At 33.0% G+C, this 7,434-nt stretch overlaps 1 long non-coding RNA gene across 1 annotated transcript; it reads right to left on the minus strand.

The window, feature by feature from the left end:
• Window positions 1–1,014: 1,014 nt before the first annotated feature.
• Window positions 1,015–5,492, minus strand: LOC126881908 (uncharacterized). Its single transcript, XR_007697055.1, has 2 exons — window positions 4,600–5,492; window positions 1,015–1,431 (listed from the first exon to the last, which is right to left on the minus strand). It is a non-coding gene; the product is annotated as an uncharacterized LOC126881908 (long non-coding RNA).
• Between the last annotated feature and the right edge of the window lie 1,942 nt (window positions 5,493–7,434).

A 7,434-nucleotide genomic window follows, 5' to 3' on the forward strand; every position in this document is an offset into this window, starting at 1 on the left:
ACAAATACCTAATTCCGATACGGGATCGAATTCCACCGTTCTGGGTTTAATTCTTCCTAAAATCTCTGCTTTTATAGCACTCCGTAGTAAATTGCGCTTAGTCTCTACCTTACCGTCTCCAATGTCATAGCCTCTACTTGTGAGTTCATAAGTTAACTCGTCGCTACGTAACCTATAAATATCCATTTTGGGTAAACAGTCCGAGCCACAAATTACTTTACAACAATAAAAAAATAATAAAAAAAAGAAGAGAAAATTTATTTATATTTCCTCACCCCCTTCAAAAAAATATAAAGGACCAGCAGTAAAAGCAAAATTAGTAAACCCATAAAACTGTTAAAATTTTTAGGGAAATTTAAAATAATTACCCATATAAGTCGTTACTTAAGTCAAAATTGGATTATCAAGCAAAATTAATCAAATTCTAAGTGGAAATGTATAAAGCACAATACCGTACTAAAGAATTCTTACTAACTAATATTTTGACACCACAACAACTAATTTAAGTGTGTAGACTCTTAAATTAAGACTCGATACAATATAAATATGATAATATCACTGTGATATGTAAATAGTGATAAATAATACTGGATTATTTAGAATATATTAATGGTACATACTAAATGAATAAATGAAATATGAATAAAATTAAATTATTTTGGTAAATTCTATGCATAAGTTATGGTGCACACTGTATAAAAAATCACGTTTGGGCGCCACTTGTTACGGTCTTTGCTACCGCTGCGCTGGTTAAATAAAAAAAAATAAAAAAAAAAAATTGAAAATTGAGTTTTGATCATAGGATTCTAAGAACGGTGACCTTAACAGTGGTATTCCGGCTTAGCTCAGAAGAAGGCGATATCGTGAGTCGTACCTAAGTACCTAATGCCTAAATATCTTTTATAATATTAACCCGGTTGCGCCAATCGGTTTTCCCCAGATACCACTTAAGTAAAATTACTTACTTCTAACCGATAAATAGGTAAATATCAGAAGTTAAAAGAAATCCTAATCTCATGAAAAAAACATTTTATAATACATAATTATTTAAGTTAATATTATTAAATATTTAAATGTAACCAAGGTTGTTTTCATACATGTTACGATATTAAGCTCCTTATAGATCTATATAGGCTCACATTGATATTAGAATTTATATATAAAAAAAAGAAAAGGAAAAACAAAATAGAAAATGTTATTAAAGTATGAACAACATTAAAATTAACGAAAAGTGATAATGTTTCAGTCCACTTAACCGCACGATATTAACATAATCACTGTGTAGAATTTTCTGCGTTGAAACTCCAATACTCCAAAGTAAAAAAAAAAAAATCCTCCTACCTTTCGATTTCTGCTTTCCCTTACTTACATAGCCAAACTTCAGTTGTTAAGCTTGGTATCTAATCATTGTGACTTCACCTTAGGCAGAACCTTAGAGCATGGAAAATTTTTTCTCTCTCTGGAGAACTATCACGCCATCTCTTTTTCGAACGGAAGTGAAGCCGTATTTTAATACGGTTGGTTCTCATTGATGTTTGACACCACTAGTTTTATTAGTGATTTTTGTGCGATTTCTGAGTGAAAACTAGCAATTTTTTTAACTCTTTAAAATGGTGATGTGTTCGGCTTACGGTTGTAAAAGCGACAGCAACAGGAAATAAGTGCGAATTACATTTTACAGGTAAATAAATATTTCTGTTATGTGTGCGTAGATGAAAATTCAATAAATACTCCTATATTCTTAGATATTGCCTCTTAAATGGTTAATAATTTGAAAATTAACACTTCAATGCACCTTATTACATAATTAAAATTACATCGTTAAGTTATAAAATGAGAAAAATTTACATGTAAAATTAAAAGTAACATAAAAAATCAGCATTTTACCAGTGGTGTAGGTACGAAACGGTACGAAATAAATGAAATTATAAAATATATTGTGGCAACTTCGAAAATGGAATTAATAGCGTATATTGTTATTACATATTATTGACTTTTTTTGTTGTTAAACATTTTATTGCTTGATTTTACTTTGTTTATATGTAAAAAAATTATTTAAGAGCACAGGCGCAAATATTTTACGGCTATCTCTACTTTTTCTTTTTTTACACGGCAAATTATATGTAGTAAAGTTTTCACTGGTATGGATACGTACATATAGTATTTTTACTACAAAAGCGATATTTCGTAGGTCAAAATTTTTGACGTAAGAGAACTGTCAAAACATGAGAATGTGACTTTTCATTATTGCCATGTTTATTATAAACATGCCATGGCAATAATGAAAAGTCACATTCTAATGTTTTGACAGTTCTCTTACGTCAAAAATTTTGACCTACGTAATATCGCTTTTGTAGTAAAAATACTATAAACATTACTTGACAATGACATTGTCACCATTAACTTGAGATGACTTTTGAATGTTTGGATAACTGTTACTTGTATCATCGCTTAAATTATTAATTCAATTAATTAATATGATAATTTTTCACTAACTATATATTCAGTGATTATAATAATTTATATACTATGCCATAAAAGATAATACTTAATCGAGAAAAGAGGAAAAGTGATTTTTTTAATAATATATTGTTACTATGGAACGCTTAGATAAATTTTGAATATCTTTAACAACAAAATGCTTATATCACAATATATATCCTGGTGTAGTCTCTGCTTGGGATCTTCCATAAATAATAAACAATAAATAAATTTTTTATTAATTTCACGTCTTAAGGCCGCGTCCCACCATCAAATAATTTGATCAAACTGGTTTGAGCAAACTGAAAGTGACAGTTAGTGACGTCACATCCTGAGTGTTCATTGTGGATAATAATGAAAAATTTTAATTTTAAATAAAGTACAAACAAGTTAGACAACTCAATACAAAAAATTTGATCAAACTAGACTGATAGTGAGAGCACAGATTTTTAGAATTTCAAAAAAACTGCAATTGTGACGTCACTTTGACGTACTTCCTCAAGTACGTCAAGTTTGCTCAAACTGTTTGATCAAATTATTTGATGGTGAGACGCGGCCTTTAAATTCTTTAGCCAATACACTATCAATATTATTTAATAAACAACTCAAGATAACGAGCGATACACAATTATTGGATCAAAGCTAGCCGTGCAAAAAATTACGTATGTCTTGCTTTAATCTGAATTTTTATCAATTAATTTTGATTAACGTTATAAAACATAAAAAATCAGTCAAAGCCTTTAACACAGAACTTTAATCTAAAATAAAAAGAATTAACACAATTATAAGTAACAATAATAAATAAAATCAAACAGGATGCTGTATATGTCCACCACCAACATCTCTACATAACCTACCTTTTCTTGTTAAGTTGACGTGCACTGCAAAGTTGACGTAAACTGGAAAGTAGTATATCTGAATTAAGAACAGACATGCACTGTATATCTATCTCTGTTGTTGAGAGCCACCTATGGTGACAATAATTTTGGATCAAACGTTATTATTATTCCTAAAGCCGTGCCAAATATCTAAAATTGCCGCTGTCTTGTCAGCACATTCTGTTCGACTGAGTGCGTTGTACTACAAAGATAGTGAATATTCAATTTGGAAAATATTACCACTGACATGGTGTTCATTTTTTTCCAATAGGGCTTTTCATAGATTGTCATTTGTTTCGAGCTGCTGTCATGTGTCACATAATATTAATATATCTACGTCATACGTCTTTGGTTTGTATTATTGTTATATACCAATAAAGTATGTCGTAGATATATTAATATTATGTAACACACGACAGAAGCTCGAAACAAATGACTGTGAATGAAAAGCCCTATAGGGCTTTTCATCGATTGGCATTTGTTTCGAGCTTCTGTCATGTGTCACATAATATTAATATATCTACGTCATACGTCTCTAGTTTGTATCATTGTTATATACCAATAACGTATGACGTAAATATATTAATATTATGTGACACATGACAGAAGCTCGAAACAAATGACTGTGAATGAAAAGCCCTATACTGAAAAAAGTAATACTTTTGAAAAATTTAAACGTAGAATGAAGGACTAAATTATTACCGAGGGCTGAAAGTCCCTCAGAATAAATAAAAAGTTTCTTTTGAATGAGATCTTTGAAAATAAAAATCACACTAAATTGTCTCTTGGTTTTTCACCCCTGTAACTTTTTTCTCAGAATTCGAAAAAATAAATCCTATTTAAATATAGTATTGGAGCCGAAATTTTGCGACCTATGTGAAATAAAGATATCTATCATAAATCAATAATTCAAAAAGTTTGCTTTCGTCACATCCCCTAATTCCTAATCCTGTTTAATTTTGAGTGGGTATAAAAGTTCAACATACTAAAATACTGTTATTTGTTTCAATCTTTCTATGTAAGCCATGCATAATATTGTGTAATTAATAAAAATAGAAAATTGAACTAAACCTTCGAGCAATATTATTTAATTATGTAGTTTTATATAGTTTCTTCTGGCCTACGCGATACGCCACTGGCACTCGTGTTTGGTTCTAACTTGGTTTTGGCTTCAGTTTCGTTCTCGTTGCGGTCACTCCAGGGAGAGGGTAAAAAATGTTCTATACTCTAAGGGCAGAACCCTATGCCATGCGAAGACTAATATATTTGGGTAGGTATACCTAGGACCTCACACTTGCACCCTACAAATAGTTCATATTTTAAGCAAAAATTTAATTTGCCGACAACATTCTTATTCAAATTTTGATTTTTGTCTACCCGGCCTAATTAATTAAGTCAGAATTTTATTATTATTCAAAATCATCAACCACCGGTTGTTACTGTAAATTTTAAAGTTCTTAACACCAACAAAAAGTGAAAGACAGTATAGGTAAACTACACGCTCTTTTTACGTTCGAATTCTACCACAAAAACAATTAACAAGTGACAGTAAAGAAATAAAGAAGTAAGATTCAACTTTGAATTGAGGAAAATGAAAAGGGTTAAATTATAACGAGATCTATCTTAACTTACCTCAAAGAGGGCTGTGATTATCCGGGAAAATATAAAATTTCCCTAGCACACCGGCATAGAAAATACGTTTCCAACCCTTGCCTCCGCTCAGCAAAAGTCCGCTACATCGGCTGACCGACAAACAAAATTAAAACCCACCAGACATCAACTCCACAACTATCTGATTTTTCACGTTATTCTTTCAAAGCGTTCAAAGGAAAACCCCAAATTTTCCTCACACTGGCACGTGAACTTGACTTCCTGACCTCCAACCAAAAAGTAAAACCTTTCGCGTCGGTGTCAATGACAGACCCTTGTGATAGTGACTATGCCACCCAAAATACTGTTTGATAATTATGCTGTGTTATCAAGGGTACTGTTGGTTGTCTAACTAGTAGTGACCAATTCAGAGTTATTTATTTTCATATTTTCTTGTAGTACGGTAGCTGATCACAGCAAGTTTATAAATATTGACTGACATACGGCTGCAAATTGCAGTCGGCTTTTGCGTGAAAATAGACCATAACACAATCCAACCTCTATTTTATGAGTCAATCAGTGTTTTTATTTACAAAAAATGGTACAGCTCTTACATGACAAGAGATATTCGGATAATTCAAAAAGCAAAATTTTAGCGATGCCTCCGGGATAATAGGACAGGACTATGAAACGAGATCAGCTACTCCATTTTTCCACAGAATATTTTAAAGTTAGGAGAAAATACAACGCTTCCATTCATCCATGTATAGCAAATTTTTTTTTATTACCGGAATAATAGCAAACGATATCAATACATGTACCTACAAACTGGTGCAAGAATCTTGAAAATCGGAGCACAAACAATAAAGTTATAAACAGTCAAACTTAATCAAAAATTTTGGGTGGCGGAATTTTGTGCCGGTGAGTGTATTAAAAAAATGGTAGAGGTTCTTACAAAATCCCTTATAAACTGAATTACAAAAAACTAGTATTGTAACTAAAAAATAGTAAAATAATGTTGAAAGGACTTGAAAGTAGAAAAACTGGATGAGACTGCTGCCATTCTAATATTGAAAAAATACTGAATGGACTGCTTTTAACTACAGAAACGTAAACACTGACATGCGGTACGTGATACCGCCACAAACATTACATCAACGTAGCTCAAATACTAAACCATACTAAAATTAAAGCAGTTGGGAAATGATAAAATAATAATTAGGACAGCTTGGGTATTAGCAGTGGCGTCGGGCCGGGGGGGCACGGGGGGCACGTGCCCCCCCAACATTATGCAAAAAAAGAAAAAAATAATATAAATTATCTTTAAATTACGTATATGTATACACTAAAAGTTACGAATGAATAACTAATATAGATCCCCCGTTAGTTTATTTTTCTGTATGCATCTAATTTGATTCTGTGTGTGTAAAGTATGCGCGTGTTACAACTAAATTTACAAGTGCCGGTGAGCCGACTCTGGCCGGTTGCGCCCGAGCTGGAGCAGCCGATCGAATGCACCCGAGCCCAGCCGACACCTGGCGGAGGGATATCATACCAGCTCAGTGCGCGTGTGTTGTGTTGTGTAGGTGGTCGCCACGTTTTATTCGTTCAATAAGCTTATTGTTACTAGCTGAGCTGCTATTGTTTGTGTAATTTTTGCGGATGTTCGTTTGTTATCATGTCTAAGAAACAGTCCTCTGTACTAACGTTCTTTAAAAAACTTGGAAATTCAAGTGAAAGTGTAAATGAAGATAGACATTTAGCGGGAAGTAGCACTGGAGGTAGCGTTGGTGATGAATCGCCATCTTGTTTACGCCCAGATCGTGATGCTACATTCCAGGGCGAAAGTAGAGATCCTTCATTGGGAGTACAAAGTGCAGATATTGCAAAAGGAGCATTTCAGCCTGTTGATTGTTTTAAGGTAAGCAAGATTCAATCCAAATCGAGGCAGTTCAAAGAATCCTGGTACAGTGAATTTAATTGGGTGGAATATAGCCCCATTACAGACGCTGCATTTTGTTACCCATGCCGATTATTTTGTCAACATAAGTCTGGTCGCGGGGAGGAGTCATTCACTAAACTGGGCATGAACAATTGGAAGAAAGCTTTGGAAAAATTCAGGAAACATGAGAAGAGTGAAATGCATCAAAAATCTAAACAGTTTCTCAATGAGTATAGAAAAGCAGGAAGCACGGTAGCAGATTCGTTGTCCTCGGCACATACTAAAATGGTTGAGATGAATAGGAGGTATTTAAAATTCATAATTGAAAACATCCTATTCCTTGGAAAACAGAATCTTGCCTTAAGAGGACATGATGAGAGTACTGCTTCATTTAACAGGGGGAACTTTATAGAACTGCTAGAACTGAGATCTACTGAAATGGAGGAAGGAATCCAAACATTAATGAAATCCCCAGTCCATTCATACAAAAGTGCCCAGGTACAAAATGAGATAATAGATTGCATAAAAAGTGAAATGCTTCAA

The sequence above is a fragment of the Diabrotica virgifera genome, chromosome 3 (genome assembly GCF_917563875.1).
Source record: "Diabrotica virgifera virgifera chromosome 3, PGI_DIABVI_V3a".
Lineage (NCBI taxonomy): Eukaryota > Metazoa > Arthropoda > Insecta > Coleoptera > Chrysomelidae > Diabrotica > Diabrotica virgifera.